General features: G+C 41.3%; 1 pseudogene across 1 annotated transcript in view; it reads right to left on the bottom strand.

Annotated features, from left to right (window-relative positions):
• LOC132711717 (uncharacterized) overlaps positions 1-17,591 on the bottom strand; it is a 34,775-nt pseudogene extending 17,184 nt beyond the window's left edge. The window contains exons 1-2 of the transcript XR_015732002.1: positions 17,448-17,591; positions 12,374-15,113 (exon numbers count right to left, since the gene is read on the bottom strand). The product of XR_015732002.1 is annotated as an uncharacterized LOC132711717 (transcript). The remainder of the gene's footprint in view (positions 1-12,373; positions 15,114-17,447) is intronic.
• Between the last annotated feature and the right edge of the window lie 778 nt (positions 17,592-18,369).

Genomic DNA, 18,369 nt, shown 5'->3' with positions numbered 1-18,369 from the left:
ATCTTTTATTCTCAATGTTAATTATCCATTTCTGCACATTCTAAAATTTTCTTTATAATTTTTTCTTCCAATGGGATTTTTTCTGCTTTCCAATTTTGTGCAAATACAATTCTAACCGCTGTTATTATATGAATAATCAAATATATATCTTCTTTACTATAATTCTTGGGTAAAATTCCCAAAAAGAATATCTCTGGTTTTAACTCTATATTATTCATTCTAACCATGTTTGTATTTTCACCCAATATTGTTTTGCTTCTTTACACAACCACCACATATGATAGTATGATCCCGGCAACTGGTGACATTTCCAACACTTGGCTAATTTATCTTTAAACGTCTTAGCTAATCTTTCTGGTGGCATATGCCGTCTATAAAACATTTTATACAGGTTTTCTTTATAGGCTGTTGCCATTGTTAATTTATAATATCTTTCCCAAAGTTGTTGCCATTTATCCAATTCTATGGTGTATCCAAAATTCTTTGCCCATGCTATCATATCTTTTATTATTTCATCTTCTAGTCTAATACGCAATAAATAATTATATAATTTCTTAATCATTTTCTCATCTGTTCCTGTCAATATTTCATCCAGTTCTGATTTCCCCAAGTTAAAGCCATATTGTCTACGATCTGCTTCATATCTTGATTGTATTTGCAGTCTTGTATACCAATCTATCTCAATCCCTTGACTCTCTAGTTACCATAAAAAGGCATGCCAACCCAGTTGTAAATCTTCTAGTCCAGTGGTTCTCAACCTTCCTAATGCCGCGACCCTTTAATACAGTTCCTCATGTTGTGGTGACCCCCAACCAGGGGTGGGTTCTAAATTTTTTTTACTACCGGTTCTGTGGGTGTGGCTTATTTTGTGGGCGTGGCTTGGAGGTCATGTGACTGGGTGGGCATGGCTAGCTGGTCATATGACCAGGTGGCCATGGCTATGTGTATAGGGACTACTCAGAGGGCTGAAAAAAGTCATTTCTGACAGGTCCTCGCACTTTTGACTGGTCCTCACACTTATGACCATCCTCACATTTATGCCTGTGCAGCATTCTTAACAACCATGTCACTCATTTCACAACTGCTTCTCTTCAACATGGTATAAGATAGGGCAAAAAACGTAAAATGTGAGGACAGTCGTAAATTCGAGGACTGGTCAAAAGTGCGAGGACCAGTCAAAAATAACTTTTTCAGCTCTCTGAGTAGTCCCTGTGCACAAAAGGACTACCCAGAGGGCTGAAAAATGTGATTTCTGACAGGTCCTCGCACTTTTGACCGGTCTTCGCAGTTATGACTGGTCATCATTTATGCCCATTGTACCATTCTTAACAACCGTGTCACTCATTTCACAACTGCTTCTCTTCACCATGGTGACAAGATAGGGCAAAAACATAAATTGTGAGGACAGTCGTAAGTTCGAGGACTGGTCAAAAGTGCGAGGACCAGTCAAAAATAACTTTTTCAGCCCTCTGAGTAGTCCATATGCATAAAAGGATACAGCAATAGAGAGGGATGAAGGAAAGGAAGGGAAATTAGAGTAGGAGTGAGGGTAAGAGAGGGAGGAAGAGAGGAGGGGATGGAGAAAGGAAGAGGAAGTAGGGAGAAGAAGGGGGGAAGAGAAAGTAAGAAGGAAAGAAAAGACAGAGGTGGTAGGTTTGAGGAGAAAGATTGCTGTACAATAAAAAAGATGAAAGGGAAGAAAGCCAACCCCAAACAAATATAAAGATATTAAGATAAAGAATGAATTGTTAAACTTTAAAGAATAAGAGAGAACAAATAGGAATAAATAGCAATAATTAGAAACACACATACAAACATACAGCGTATTTTCTTTGAACAGAATATTTGGCCGGTCCACAAATTTAAACAGTTGTAGGAGGTTAGCACCCACCCCTAAGGTGACCAGACGTCCCGCTTTTGGCGGGACAGTCCCGCTTTTGAGCAATTTGTCCCACGTCCCGCGGCGTTTTAAAAAAGTCCCGATTTTTCATTCTGCCTCCTGAGTCCCGGCTGCCTCCTGAATCCCCGCTGATGGCTAGAGGGAAAAAAACTGTTTAAACTCTTGCCACTGGGCTTCAAAGGGCCGACCTACAGCTGATCAGTGTTAAAAAAAAAGAGTAGACCCATGCCTGCAAAAATAGAAAAAACAGCCCCTGTTAACAGCTTCCGCTAGGTTAATTAGCTGCAAAAAGCTGCAAAAAGCTGCAAAAAGTTCCTGGAGCAGATTTTTTCCCCCCTAGCTATGCTGAAAACAAAGGCGAAAGCTGCAACGTGACAAAATGAGGCAGAGAGAGATTTCTTTCTTTTTCTTTTTCTTTTTCCTCACCAAAAAAGGTAGGTACAAAACTGCAAACAATGGGAAATTTTGGGCAAAAGAGGAGAGTTCAAGATTTTAAAACACAAAAGAAAAAAAGCTCTATTTAACTAGGGAATTGTAATAATTGAGATACTATTAATAATTGTATATTGTGTTGAAAGCAGAAATGGTTAAGTTGTGGTTTGGAGGAATATATGGGGGAAATTATTTGGTTTATTATTATTGGTAAATATAATTAATTGATTTGTAAGAAATTGGATTGCATGGAAATAACTGGAATATTCATGTTCATATTGATTAATATACAAAAAAGATAGTTATATAACTAATTGATTTATATTAAAATGTTGAATTTGTATTAAACAACTGTATTACATAATTACATAATTAACCAATGTGAGGATGGATATAAAAATAGATGACAATGGGAAGGGGTATAATATAGAATAGAAGGGAAAAATTGAATTTGATTAAGATTAGAGATGAGGATGAAGGGTAATATTGGGTTTTTTTAAAAAATAGATAAGGAATAAATATGGCAAAAAGGAAATATAGAAATTGTAAATTTAATTGAAATGACTAAACGCTGTTTAAATTTGTGAACCAGCCAAATATTCTGTTCAAAGAAAATACATTGTATGTTTGTATGTGTGTTTCTAATTATTGCTATTTATTCATATTTGTTCTCTTTTATTCTTTAAAGTTTAACAATTCATTCTTTATCTTAATATCTTTATATTTGCTTGGGGTTGGCTTTCTTCCCTTTCATCTTTTTTATTGTACAGCAGTCTTTCTCCTCAAACCTACCACCTCTCTCTTTTCTTTCCTTCTTACTTTCTCTTCCCCCCCTCTTTTTCTCCTCCCTACTTCCTCTTCCTTTCTCCTTCTCCTCCTCTCTTCCTCCCTCTCTTACCCTCACTCCTACTCTAATTTCCATTCCTTCATCCCTCTCTATTGCTGTATCCTTTAATGCATATGGACTACTCAGAGGGCTGGAAAAGTTATTTTTGACTGGTCCTCACACTTTTGACCAGTCCTCGAACTTATGACTGTCCTCACATTTTACATTTTTGCCCTATCTTGTCATCATGGTGAAGAGAAGCAGTTGTGAAATGAGTGACATGGTTGTTAAGAATGCTGCACGGGCATAAATGTGAGGATGGTCATAAGTGTGAGGACCAGTCAAAAGTGTGAGGACCTGTCAGAAATGACTTTTCAGCCCTCTGAGTAGTCCCTATACACATAGCCATGGCCACCCGGTCACATGACCAGCTAGCCACGCCCACCCAGTCACATGGCCTCCAAGCCACGCCCACACAATAAGCCACACCCACAATGGTGTCCTTCTTACCAATGTTAAAATCTGTTCACCTTACCCTATACACATAGAAAAGGCCACCCGGTCACACGACCAGCTAGCCACGCCCACCCAGTCACATGACCAGCTAGCCACGCCCACCCAGTCACATGACCAGCTAGCCACACCCACAAAATAAGCCAGGCCCACAATGTCCCTCTTTACCAATGTTAAAATCTGGTCACCTTACCCACCCCTTTCCTAGAAGAATGAAATATTTTGGGAAATATTAAAAAGGCAGAATATTATATTTCCCTGGATGAGAAATGGAGAAGCATATTTTACAGACAAAGCAGCTCCCACCTTCCTGCCCCCCACCCTTTGTTAATGGGCCAGAGGCAGAAAGTCAATCCTTTGTCAAAGGACATTTGCAACACAATAGCAACAGAAACTAACACAATGGGCCCCATCCAGCCATGTGATCCTGTCCACCATTAAACCATCTTTCCAAACAGTCTCCATGTTTCCAGTGTCTTTTTCCCCACTTGGAGCAGAACCCAGAAGGATATTTCTTCCAACACAGTATTTAGTCATTTCAATTAAATTTACAATTTCTGTATTTCCTTTTTACCATATTTATTCCTCATCTATTTTTTAAAAAAACCAATATTACCCTTCATCCTCATCTCTAATCTTAATCAAATTCAATTTTCCCCTTCTATTCTATATTATACCCCTTCGCATTGTCATCTATTTTCATATCCATCCTCACATTGGTTAATTATGTAATTCAACATTTTAATATAAATCAGTTATACAACTATCTTTTTTTGTATATTAATCAATATGAACATGAATATTCCAATTATTTCCATGCAATCCAATTTCTTACAAATCATTTAATTATATTTACCAATAATAATAAACCAAATAATTTCCCCCATATATTCCTCCAAACCACAACTTAACCATTTCTGCTTTCAACACAATATACAATTAATAGCATCTCAATTATTACAATTCCCTAGTTAAATAGAGCTTTTTTTCTTTTGTTCTTTTTCTTTTGTTTTAAAATCTTGAACCTCCTCTTGCCCTAAATTTCCCATTGTTTGCAGTTTTGTACCTACCTTTTTTGGTGAGGAAAAAGAAAAAGAAATCTCTCTGCCTCATTTTGTCACGTTGCAGAAAAGACCCTGCTTTTGCTTTCTCTTTGCTAGGGGAAAAAAAACTTGCTCCAGGAATTTATCTCTTTGCAGCTAGCTCTTTGAAGCCCCGCGGCAAGAATTTAAAGTTTTTTTCCCTCTAGCCATCAGCTGGGACTCTGGAGGCAGCAATAGATTGGGAGTGGGCGGGGTAAGCGAAGGGCAACTGGGCGATCAAACAGAGGCAGAGGGTGAGGGTGAGTGAAGGCGTGGGGGGGGGGAGAGAGGGCTTTGGCGACCTCTGTGAAATGGCCGTTTGACCCCCAAAGGGGTCGCGACCCCCAGGTTGAGAACCGCTGTTATAGTCTAATACGCAATAAATAATTATATAATTTCTTAATCATTTTCTCATCTGTTCCTGTCAATATTTCATCCAGTTCTGATTTCCCCATGTATCCTTTGTTTCCTGTACCGTAAAAAGGCATGCCAACCCAGTTGTAAATCATGACTCTCCAATGTCAATAGTCTTGTATTCCGTAATAAAATCCATTCTTTAATCCATGTTAACGCTGCCACTTGATAATACAATTCCCAATTAGGAAGGCCAAACCCACCTTTAATTCTTGCATCTTGTAGCATTTTTATGTATCATTTGTAACTTGAGGACTAGCTGTATCACATGACTACATCACTTAGGCAATTTCAGCAATCCTTGCTGCTGTCATTAAGCAAGGACTTCACTGCAACTCCCTGCTGGCTTCTAAAAAGCAAAGTCAACAAGTAAGTCTCAGGAAGTCACAACTCCGACTGAGGGCAATTGGCAAACAGGCTGGCAAGTAGATAAGTGGCTATTGTTCTGTTAGCATGGCAGAGCCGGAGTGATTGCTGCCGGCTGTAGGAGTGTCCACCAGCGTCTGCTGTGGTACCACCAGCACATGGCTAGGCAGGTAGATATGCAATATGGAGTGAGGGCAGAGCAGAGGGCAGATATCCCACCCCCAGTCCTTCTTTTCTCTAGACTAGCCAAACCCAAATCCTGCAACCATTCTTCACTCATACGTTTTAGTCTCCACAGGCATTTTGCATTTTTTCCAAAATCTCAACATCTTTTTTGTAATGTGGTGACCAAAACTGGATGCAGTATTCCAGGTGTGTCCTTAATTAGGCTTTATAAAGCGGTACTAATACTTCATGTGATTTTGATTCTATGCCTCTGTATATACCAGCAAGGATTGTATTAGCTTTTTTGGCTGCCGTCGCACGCTGCTGGCTTATATTAGGGTACCAAATAAGCAATCAACATAAATCATAACATAAAAACAATAAAGTTCTAGTCATAAGATGTTAAGGGAATAGATGATAGGAAAGATGAGAAGGATAATAGTAATACAGACCTTCTATGTGATTTGACATCCGAGGGCATAAGAGAGTGTTGTGGGAATGAATTGTTTACCAGAGTGATGGCATGGGGGAAAATACTGTCCTTGTGTCTAGTTGTTTTGTCGTATGAACGGATCGCCATATGTTGGATTGCAATCAGGTGTTCAGGAGATTCTGGGATGATTGGAACTTTGAGGACTGATCATAAATCCCCCTCATTCAGTGCCACCAGGGGTCATTAACTAAGCACTACCTCTCTGTGCTGCTTATTCTAAATTATCCTAAATTTAGGCACTACTTTCACACACTATTAACAAAATATCAATTATAGTAGAAAATTTGAACGTAACTTTCTCGGTTGATTATACTGTTAAAACAGAAAAAGCAATTTTAAAGACAAAAGCAGAAAAAAGAAAACTAACCCTGTATTCTTTATTTAAAAATCATATTACGGTCTACCCCCACCCACCCCAAATCAGGCAATGAAAAGTAACCCTGGGAGGACGTAACAAGTTTGAAAGTTGGAAAAGGCTCTTTTGTATATGCTTAAATATAAGCTATTCAGACATTTTGGAAGTTGAAAAAATGTATCTGTGGTTAATTCCAAATGTTAAAGGTGAACATGGTTTCTGTAGTCTGCAATTTTTCCTCTGGAATATCCATGAACATGAAATTTTAGCTTTAGCCATTAATTCCTATACATTATCCCATAGTCCTTTTTTGATGAAATGTTGATGACACACCCTTGGAAAATAAGTAATGAGGATCAATGGTAATCTGACTAATCTTTTGAGTCACCTATTTATACCATTAAAAAAAACCATTAAAATTAAAAAAACAAAAGTTGGGATATTTCGGACATGTGCTGCGACACCCAGAAAAATACGACACACTTCATTTAATCCTCCAGGGAAAGATTGAAGGCAAATGAGCTCCAGGCAGAAGAAGAACATCATGGCTTCAAAATCTAAGGGACTGGTTTGGACAAAATTCATCAGCACTTTTTCGTGCGGCTATTGATAAAAATAGGATCGCCAACATGATCGCCAACGGCTTATGACGGATATGGCACAAGAAGAAGATTTATATCATATCAAATATTTCAAAAACTTCCCGTCCTTGTAATGGTAGTGAGAGTAGTTTGAAGCCATTTTTAAAAATGTATCTCTCCTTTCTGCAAGTCAGACAAGAAGAAAGAGCTGGAAAATGCCAGAATCAGTAAAGTTCTGAAAGGGAAACAATAATAAGGATATAATAAATAATACTAGAATATGATATACTGGTAGACTAGATTCTGTAAACATTTAATTTTTAATTTAATTTAATTTAATTTAATTTCCAATTTATATAACCGCCCTTCTCCCTGAGGACTCAGGGCGGTGCACAGCCAAAATTAAGAACATGAAATACAAATATTAAAAACAATTAATATATATATAAATTTGGCCCCAAAATATTAAAAATCACAAACCAATTAAAACATTTAAAAATTTCTTCTGAAGCCAGCCCGGCTTGCTGGAAAAAGTGGGTTTTAAGGGCACGACGGAAGGCACTGAGGTCTTGAATTCTCCATTAGGTTCCTGTAATACATATATGCCTTTGTATTTGTATCATACATATTATTCCTTTCTATTTGTATCTCCTGTTGCAAACAGATTGTTATTAGGCCGCTGTAATGTATCTGATAGTTGTCAAACGTATGTCCCTGGCATTTGACCTGAACTCATATCAATCTATCTAAAAGCATGGTACGTATCTCAGTTGAAACTACAGCCATCAACAAAGGGATAATTTACACCTCAGCCCTAATTTATGTTTGATCTGGATAAACTCCTGCTTTCCAGAGCCAGGGGGCCAAAGTGGCCAATTGAGTAAACAAAGAAATGCTCAAGGATGACTAATTGGGAAGTTTCTATTCCCCCTTGCAGGGCAACAAGGAATACACAAACCTAAATTAGGAGGCCAGAATTCGGTACTAAGCTGACGTCTCTGAGGATATAAAAGGACGCCATATCTTTCCCAAGGTGTGGCTATTTCCTCACATGCATTGTATCTGTATGTTCTGGATATAGTTCCAGCCAGTATTTTGTTTTTGGCCATAAATAAAGTCTGCTTTTTTGCAAGCCTTGTCTTGAGTCTCTCTCTTTGGCATTCTGGTGACTCAAGTGTGTTTGGGACCTTACATTTCTGGCGCCTGAAGTGGGACTTGAAGGCAAAGTTTCTTCAAGGTGGCTGCATTCAGCTTCCCACAAACTGAGCCGCTTTGAGGCTTGGTGGCCTTCATTAAAGGCAGACAGGAGAAACCAGCTTGGACCAGTACCGAAGTCAAGAGCGCTCCTGGAAAAATTTATCCAGTGATTTTGATCTGGTCATTTGCTGGCAGGCTCCGATTCTGCCTGCCCTGAATGCCTAACAAAGAGGCTTCCACTGTGGGGGGTTATGGAACTCAGCTCTTCTGGGTGAGTAGACTTTTTTTTTTCTCTTGGGAAGGGGAGTGTTGCTTTGTGAGTGTGTGAATGAGACGAGGGAAATTCCTCAGAGGTTTGGCCTCGAAGCGATGTGCGGAGATCCAATCTGCGTTTCTGATTATCCGAGAGGAGATCAGCCAGAGACGATCGCTTTGAAAGGAGTGTGACTGTTGGAATAAGAATTTGTAGTGCAGGAGAGGGCTCTGACCAAACTTCGGACCCGCAGGGGAGGTCTGGGAAATCTCTTAGGGAAAAAGAGAGGGTTTGGTTAGGCTTCGCACCGACGGAAAGGTGTGGGAAATCTCCTCAGGAAGAAAGAGAGTCTAGTCAGGCTTCGAGCTGACAGAAAGGAATCCCCTGGGAAAAATGGGCAATCATGCTGGTAGCCTGTTTGGAACAAATAGCCTAGTAACAAGAATTGGGCCGTTTTCTCCATTTGGCTATGTTAGCCCACTGGAACACATTACAAACAAGTTGTGAAAAAACAAAACAAAAAAGAGTATTAAAAAAATGAATGAAAAAATGTGGCAGTAAAAGTTATCTGTAAAAAGAAAAGTGGAGTTCAAACTTGCTCATGAGAGCCCTGGCTAAATGCAAACGATGTGTGAACATAGGTCTCTATACCTCTTATACATCTTGATCTTTAAAATGGGCCAGCGATTGCTGGGCGATCCAAGTTAGAATGAGAACACACAGAACACCCCCAGGGCAGAGGCACGTAGTAACAATCTAGTGCCTAAAGAGAGATCTATGGGTGGCAAAGAAATATTACAGTGTTATAAAGATCTTGATAATTTACCATTCTCGAAAGAGCCAGAGAAGTCTGACAGAACTAAGAATAAAGAAGAAATTGTTTATTGTTCTTCCCACCTGGGCTTTAGCAGGTAATTTAAAAAAAATGTAAAACCTGCCTAAATGGGAAGACTCATATAATTTGACTTGATCAATTTGGTGTGATTTCTGTTAAAAAATTCCTGGATATGCATCTATAATAATAGCATGTAGAATTGATTGTGATATGTCTGGCCAGCCTGCAAATTAAGTAAACATCTTGGCTTGGAGCTGTGGGAAACGGAAAGTAGTTAGGGCCCAATCATATTTATGATTTAAACTGCTCTCTGAGTTTTCCCACTGCTTTAAGAATAAGCTATAGATTGCCCAAGGAAATAAAATTAAAACAAAAAACAACATCCACAGGTCTGGAAATGTTTGATGGTATGTGTGTGTATGTGTGTGTATGTAATCATTTCCAAACCTGCAGGAAGGATGAGACCCTCTAACAACAGTACACAAAAAGTTATTTAGAAAATGGAGCTCATTGGCTTGTGAAAAAGCTCCCTGAAATAATTATGATTGGTTTGCATGGAGGAAGCATTAAATGAAATTTTTGTATGTGAAATTGGTTTATACAAAAAGTCTGATAGCAGTACAAATGTGAATGTGTGTGTGTGAGATGTCCCGAAGTTCATAAGGAGTGATAAGGCGAAGTGATCCTGAGACCTGTGAATGCCTGTGTGTTGAGGATGTGAGAGATAAATTTGTGGAAAATGTCTGTCAGTTGTTGAGGCTAGAGAGAAATGCAGAGGGTTGTTTTGTTGAAAGGATGCTGAGAGGCAAAAGGAGGTGAGAATTCTATGTAGTTTAAACATTTTTTAAATCCGGAGGTCTGTTATTGTACGTATCTCTGGGGGGAGGTTGTTCCAGAGGGTGGGCGCTGCCATAGAGAAGGCTCTCCCACTGGGAGTCATCAGCCGACATTGTCTGGCGGACGGCACCCTGAGGAGGCCCACTCTGTGTGAGCGTACTGGCCGGTGGGAGGCTATTGGTGGCAGAAGGCGGTCTTTATGTTACCTTTTTATTATTAAATTTATTGATTAATAAATTTATTCGCTGCCCATCTCACAGTTTGAGGCAAGTCTGAGAATCTTGTGTTACCCAACTGTTCATAGCAATACTGACACTCCCCTTTTTTTTCTTGTCAAAAGTATTGTTCTTACACAATGCGTTTTTTAAAATGAAACATTTTCCATTGTACATTTTTCCCCTCATATCACCAACTCAAAGGGGGATGCAACACGTATGTCAGCAATATGGTGCTGGTGTCACCCAGAAGCCATCAAAGGGTAACAAGCAGGCATTTCCAAGAAGAGGAGATCACAGCAGGAGTTGCTAATAAACCTGGAGATCTTGTGATCAAAGCCACGATCCCTTTTCTCCTCAACTCAGTATTCCTACAGCTCTTCTCCACCAGGTTCATCTGCAAGGCAGAAAAGCTTTTCATTTGAAATGTTACACTGCTTTTTTTCACTGGGCCTCGGGCCTACTCCCCACAAGCCCAACACCTTTTTCACAGGTAAATTTTCAAGATCTCATGGAAGCAGCCATCATTTTCAGTGCACCCACAATTCCTTAAGGCTTTCTGCACAGTGTTAAGGTAGCGAAACAGAGCAGTTTCTCCCTCTCCTGCATGACAATGACCCAGAAGCAGCCGCCATTTTGGTCCTGAGGCAGTTGTGGCAAAATGGCAGCCACTTCCACAAATCCACCTCAGGGCCCAGCGATGAATCCCAGGCACAGTAAAAATAATGGCTGCTTCCATGAAATAGTCATACAGCTGAGAGATTTCCGTCCTACCCTCCTTCCCCAATATAAGGTTCAGATGTCTTCAAAAGATAAAGAGGAGGACGCTATGAGGCCTGGTAGGGTTGGAATTCGACCTAAGGACTACAGGGACCCTGTTTTATGAAAGAGGCCTGGGGATACTCTGGGAGGGAAGGAATGTCCTGGGGAGACCTAAGAGATGGGTTACGGGAAGCCTTTGGAAGGAAAGCCTAAGTCTGCAATTAAGCAAAGCAGTCTCGTTAAACAGCTGCTGCAAGGTGTAATCGTAATTGGAAGGCCCCGTGACAGAATGGCCTAAGGCCTGCAGGGAGCCAGTGGGAGTGGGAAAAGGCCTAGGGGGTTACTCTGTGGGAAGGCTTGTGGGGGGGGGCTTCCTCCGAACCGGAGGAAACCTGTAGCATTTCACCCCTACATTGGGGGAACCATGCGTGTCTTGGGGGTGAGGGTGGAGGAGGCCTAGGGATGCCTTGGGGGAACCAAGGGTTGGGAACCAGAGCAATAGGTGTCTTGGGAGGGGCATGGAGGGGTGGAGGAGGCCTAGGGATGCCTGGTGGGAAGTGGGCAAGCCTGGGCCTGGGCTAAGCCTCTGAGAGTTTTCCCGAACACTGAGGTAGCCAGTGTCCTATTTAGCAACTTGCACATTCATTTAATAGCTGCATAACAGACAGCATGGGATGGGGTTAGTTAACCAAAGCACTATTGCCATTGCTAAATGAATTTATAATAGTTGGTTCTCATCACAGTTGTATCTCGAGTATTACTTGTATGCTGGCTGGGAAATTGTGAGGTTCAAAATCTGGAGTTCACCAACATAGAAGGCTGAAACTCCACATCGGAATTTCATAATCAAAATACAAAAAACACCACCCAAAGGCCTGTTTGCAGAAAGTACTGCTGATAATCAGAAACAGGTAGTTAGCCTTTCTCAAACTAATACTTTCCATTTTTCTCTCCCCACCTACAAGTCTAATCCTGAGATCTCTTGACTAAAAAGAATCAGTCCAGAATTTAAATAATCAATTTCTCATCTATACTCAGAATGGGAGATCAGAAATGAATTTCAAACTTTCTCTAAACTGTTCAATATTTGCCTCATGCATTTTCTTGTGAGTAATCAGAGATGATTTATGCCTAAAACATTGTTCACAAAATGGACATTGGAAAGGTTTCTCTCCTGTGTGTAAAGGTTAGACGAAATACTGAAATCTTTCCAACAATCCGAAGACTCGTATGGTTTTCTTCTGTGTGAGTCCTCTGGTATATCACCAGGTAGGAATTGACACTGAAACTTTTCCCACAATCAGGACATTAAAAGGGTTTCTCTCCTGTGTGAGTCCTCTGGTGGCCAATGAGGTGGAAATTCTGTCTGAAATGTTTCCCACAATCAGGACATTCAAAGGGTTTCTCTCCTGTGTGAGTCCTCTGGTGTTTCACCAGGTTGGAATTCTGACTGAAACATTTCCCACAATCAGGACATTCAAAGGGTTTCTCTCCTGTGTGAGTCCTCTGGTGTATCACCAGGTAGGAATTCTGACTGAAGCTTTTCCCACATTCAGGACATTCAAAGGGCTTCTCACCTGTGTGAGTTCTCTGGTGTATTAGCAGGTGGGAATTGTGACTGAAACCTTTCCCACAATCAGGACATTCAAAGGGTTTCTCTCCTGTGTGAGTCCTCTGGTGTTTCACCAGGCTGGAAGTCTGAGTGAAGCTTTTCCCACATTCAGGACATTCAAAGGGCTTCTCTCCTGTGTGAGTTCTCTGGTGTATCAGCAGGCGGGAATTGAAACTGAAACCTTTCCCACAATCAGGACATTCAAAGGGTTTCTCTCCTGTGTGAGTTCTCTGGTGTATCAGCAGGCGGGAATTGACACTGAAACCTTTCCCACAATCAGGACATTCAAAGGGTTTTTCTCTTGTGTGAGTCCTCTGGTGTTTCACCAGGTTGGAATTCTCCCTGAAACCTTTCCCACAATCAGGACATTCAAAGGGTTTCTCTCCTGTGTGAGTCCTCTGGTGTTTCACCAGGTTGGAATTCTGAGTGAAGCTTTTCCCACATTCAGGACATTCAAAGGGCTTCTCTCCTGTGTGAGTTCTCTGGTGTATCAGCAGGTGGGAATTGACACTGAAACCTTTTCCACAAACAGGACATTCAAAGGGTTTCTCTCCTGTGTGAGTTCTCTGGTGTATCAGCAGGTGGGAATTGACATTGAAACCTTTCCCACACTCAGGACATTCAAAGGGTTTCTCTCCTGTGTGAGTCCTCTGGTGTTTCACCAGGTTGGAATTCTGACTGAAACGTTCCCCACAATGAGGACATTCAAACTGTTTCTCTCTTGTGTGAGTCCTCTGGTGTTTCACCAGGTTCGAATTCTGAGTGAAGCTTTTTCCACATTCAGGACATTCAAAGGGCTTCTCTCCTGTGTGAGTTCTCTGGTGTATCAGCAGGATGGAATTGACACTGAAACCTTTTCCACAATCAGGACATTCAAAGGGTTTCTCTCCTGTGTGAGTTCTCTGGTGTATCAGCAGGCTGGAATTGACACTGAAACCTTTCCCACAATCAGGACATTCAAAGGGTTTCTCTCCTGTGTGAGTCCTCTGGTGTTTCACCAGGCTGGAATTCTCACTGAAACATTTCCCACAATCAGGACATTCAAAGGGTTTCTCTCCTGTGTGAGTCCTCTGGTGTTTCACCAGGCTGGAAGTCTGAGTGAAGCTTTTCCCACATTCAGGACATTCAAAGGGCTTCTCTCCTGTGTGAATTCTCTGGTGTATCAGCAGGCGGGAATTGACACTGAAACGTTTCCCACACTCAGGACATTCAAAGGGTTTCTCTCCTGTGTGAGTTCTCTGGTGTATCAGCAGGTTGGAACTGACACTGAAATGTTTCCCACAATCAGGACATTCAAAGGGTTTCTCTCCTGTGTGAGTCCTCTGGTGTATCAGCAGGATGGAATTGACACTGAAACCTTTCCCACAATCAGGACATTCAAAGGGTTTCTCTCTTGTGTGAGTCCTCTGGTGGTTCACCAGACTGGAATTCTCACTGAAACGTTTCCCACAATCAGGACATTCAAAGGGTTTCTCTCTTGTGTGAGTCCTCTGGTGGTTCACCAGGCTGGAATTGAAACTGAAACCTTTCCCACAATCAGGACATTCAAAGGGTTTCTCTCCTGTGTGAGTCCTCTGGTGGTTCACCAGGTGGGAATTTGCTGTGAAACGTTTCCCACAATCTGGACACTCATATGGTTTCTCCCTGGTGTGAGTCCTCTGATGTATCACAAAGTTGCCATGCTTGCAAAAGCATTTACCACATTGGGAGCAGTTGTAGGGCATCTCTACTATGAGGATCCGTCTGTGAATCGCAAGGGAGCTATTCTGACTAAAGTTTTGCCACATTCAGAGTATTTATATGGCTTTTGTTCAGTGTGGATCCTCTTGTGATATGAACTGTTTACTTTTCCCACAATAGGCACATCTATGGAGCTTTTCCATCACTGACATTCTTGAGGAGATCAAAAATATGTGTGATTCCTTATTTTGTTGGTGCCTGCATTACTGGCTGCCATATGTGACTATCCAATTGACATTTTCTTCCCCACTGGCTTCCAGGTATTTCCCTCTTTTTCTGAATGGAAAAATGATCTCCTTTGACCTTTTCAAGTAACGTATTCTTAAATTCTATATAATCTACTTTTTCCAGCTGCAAATCTCTTCATGATTTTCTCTTTTCTGTCTCTTTCCTGTTGATGAAGTAGATGAATTCTGCAGCTTTCTGAAGGAAATAGAACATATTTTTATTTCTGCTTCAATTTGCTTTGCTTTGCTTTTCAGTGTTCCTTGTTATTCTCAGTTGTCCAGTGTGTTTATGTTGGCATCATCTTTGTCTGTAAGATTCAAAAGAAAGTGTAAGTTTTATTGTTTATGAAAGGGTTGCAGAAGATGTGAAAAAAAGTACAGGTAATCCTTTAGGTACGACAGGCCATTCAACGAATTTCTGAAGTTACAACAGTTCCCCAAATGCTAAATACGAATCTGCTCCAAAGTTGAATTTTTGCAGCGTCTCCCACGCCGGGAGTCCTTGACTCCTTCACTGCAGAGATGCTGCAGCATACCCACCCACCTATTTTTTTTAAAAATTTGATTTATATGCCGCCCTTCTCCGGAGACTCAGGGCGGCTTACAATGCATTAAGTAATAGCCTTCATACTTTTGTATATTTATACAAAGTCAGCTTATTGCCCCCACAAACTGGGTCCTCATTTTACCTACCTTAGAAAGGATGGAAGGCTGAGTCAACCTTGAGCCTGGCGAGATTCGAACTTACAGTAATTGCAGACAGCTGGTGTTAATCACAATGCTTTTAGTCTGCTGAGCCACCAGGCCCTGGCAAGATGGAATTTCCCTTCCATCTTGCCCAGTCAGTCCTCACAATCCCCAGACCCGAGTATGTTGGCCTGCTTTGCAATATACTATGCATTCCTCCCCAACCCCACTCCCCATCATCATTCACTTACGAAATTTCTGACGAGCTCAGGAAGTCAGCTGGGCCACGTGGCATAATCAAGAAGAAATATAAACTCTTTTCTTTCCATGGCAATCCTTTCACTCCAGCCAGCATAAATCGTTAGTGATTTACCCTGGCTGAGGAGGAAAGGATTGCCATGGAAGCAAAAGAGATGAGATTTCGCCTTTGCTCTACCAGCACAACACTAATGTAAAGCTAGTGCTAGCGGGGCTAAGAAGAAATCAGGCCTATTTTGCTTCCGTTGCAATCCTTTTCTTTCCAGTCAGCATAAACTACTACGATTTCTTCTTAGCTACACCGGCACTAGTTTTATGCTGGTGAAGAGATCTAAGAAGATTTTGTCGTCATTTACACTGGCTGGGGAGGAAAGGATTGTCATTGAAACAAGAGATCAGATGTCTTCTTTGCTCTATCAGTGCTAGCTCTTCACTAGTCTTACGCTGGTAGAGCAAAGAAGAAATCCCATCTCAAGGTTTGCAATAACAAACCCCAATTGAAATGCTGCGGTGGGACCTCTCGAGAGGTGGGCATAAACAAATGCCCACAAACCTCAATGAACTGAAACAATGTTGTAAAGAAGAGTGGGCCAAAATTCCTCCACAACAAAGCAAGAGACTGTTTTTGGTCATACAGAAAACAATTCCTTGAAGTTATTGCTGCTAAAGGTGGCTCTATAAGATATTGAATCATAGGGTGTTAGTTTTCACACGTGGCTCCTCCATTTTGGCTTTCCTTTTGTAAAATACATGGTGACCAGTGGTGGGTTGCTACCGGTTCGGCCCGGTTCAGTTGAACCAGTAGTAGCGTGGCAGGAGGCTCCACCCACCCGCCCGGACATCATCAAATATGCTCTGTGCATGCGCAGAAGTGGTGCACGTGCATGAACCACTAGCAAAGGTAAGTGAAACCCACCACTAATGGTTACGTGATGTAATATGTCATGTGTTGTTGTTCATCTGAAGTTGTATTCACCTACTTTTAAGAGTGTACAGACCAGATGATTTTTAGTATGTCCTGATACATAAAACCATACAACTCAAAGAGGGTGTACTTTGTTTTTCACATGACTGAATATCTAGAAGCACTGGGGATAGATTATCCAACTGCAGAGAGAATTACATTTACACCTACAAATGTATATATGTGAAAAATCCATGTTTTCAGCCTGAAAAATGTCCCAAAATGGTTACAATTAAACCTTCTGAGCTAAATTTAGAGATGTGGGGGCTTTAACTGATGAAATGATGCCTAAAGCCTCTGGAAAATTTGAAACACCAGTTATACCGATGGAAGTCCTTAGCTCCAAATAAGGAAATACTGTCCTCCTGTCCACAATTCCTCTGGTGACATCCCCTTTCAAGGAGTCCTCACATTTGGGACTGGGATCTGTGTCACTAAGCAGCCCGATCATGAAGCATGATGTCACATAACTGCCAACTTACATCTGTTCCTCTGGAGTTGTTAAGCAAACCACTGTGGGTTGTTAAAGGCAGTTTCACATGACTGTCACTTGCAATTTCTTGCCGTCATCATCCTCACTAACTTTGCCTATGAGAAACAAGCTGGGAAGGTCAAAAATGGGGATCATGATGGTGGGATGTTGTGACCATCATAAATGTGCATCGGTTGGCAGCATCCAAACCAAATAGCCCAACTTGCTTCTGGCCTCTCCTCCAACTTGCCCTCAACTCACCTTCCAGCTGATGCTTCAACTTTTGGAAGAGCACAAAAGCCGCTCTGCAAGCCACCTTCCACCCATGAGGGATCCGGTACAGGAAGTTCCTCAGTGCTTCTCTTCTTCCTCATTCCTTTCTAGCAATACAGTACTTGATGGTTTTAACTCCTTTAAGGATCAAGCGCAGATGCAGCTACTGTATTGACGGCTTTGCAGAATTGACCGCCATCTCTCGACAGAAGGCGAAAATACACGCTTGTCCCGTCTCTGCCTAAGGCGTTTGCAAGATGTTGTCACTGATTATATGCTATCAAGTTGTTTTAGACTCCTAGCAACCTCTTTGCAACAGAGCCAAGTAAAGGAGTGAAATGTGAAGCTACTTAAGCTTCTGAAGATGAGCTACATGCTGAGCCCTAAAGGTTCATGAAGTTCTTACAGAATTACAGAGTAAGAGTTGGAAGGGACCAACTCTCCAAGCAGGAGAACCTATATCATTCCAGTCAAATGGCTCTCCAGTCTCCTCTTAAAAGCCTCCACTGATGGAACAACCACAGGTTGAGAGGCAATTTGTTCCACTGATTAATTGTTCTTGCTGAAAATTTCTTCTTAATTGTAGGTTGGATTTTTTTTTTAATAATTCTCCCTCTGTTACTTTTTGTCCTAGACACAGAACTACGACAACACCAAGCCTGTGACTTACAGATAGTCCTCGTCTTACGACCAGCCATTTAGCAACCATTCAAAAAACAACTTATGACCCAGATTTGAACTTCTGAGGACTGGGGGCGGAGGGGCTCCACCCAAGGTCACATGACATTTTGGGTGCTTGGCAACCAGCCTGCAGTTTTCATAGCATCCTGCAGTCACATGACCATGATTTACATTTTTGCCAGAAACCCATGCTTATATCCCTAGTGAACAATGGGTTTGCTTAGTGATT

This window comes from Pantherophis guttatus, chromosome 2 (assembly GCF_059756535.1).
Source record: "Pantherophis guttatus breed Tessera chromosome 2, ASM5975653v1, whole genome shotgun sequence".
Lineage (NCBI taxonomy): Eukaryota > Metazoa > Chordata > Lepidosauria > Squamata > Colubridae > Pantherophis > Pantherophis guttatus.
Note: the sequence above shows the minus strand (reverse complement) of the source record. Positions and strands in the feature narration are given on the sequence as shown.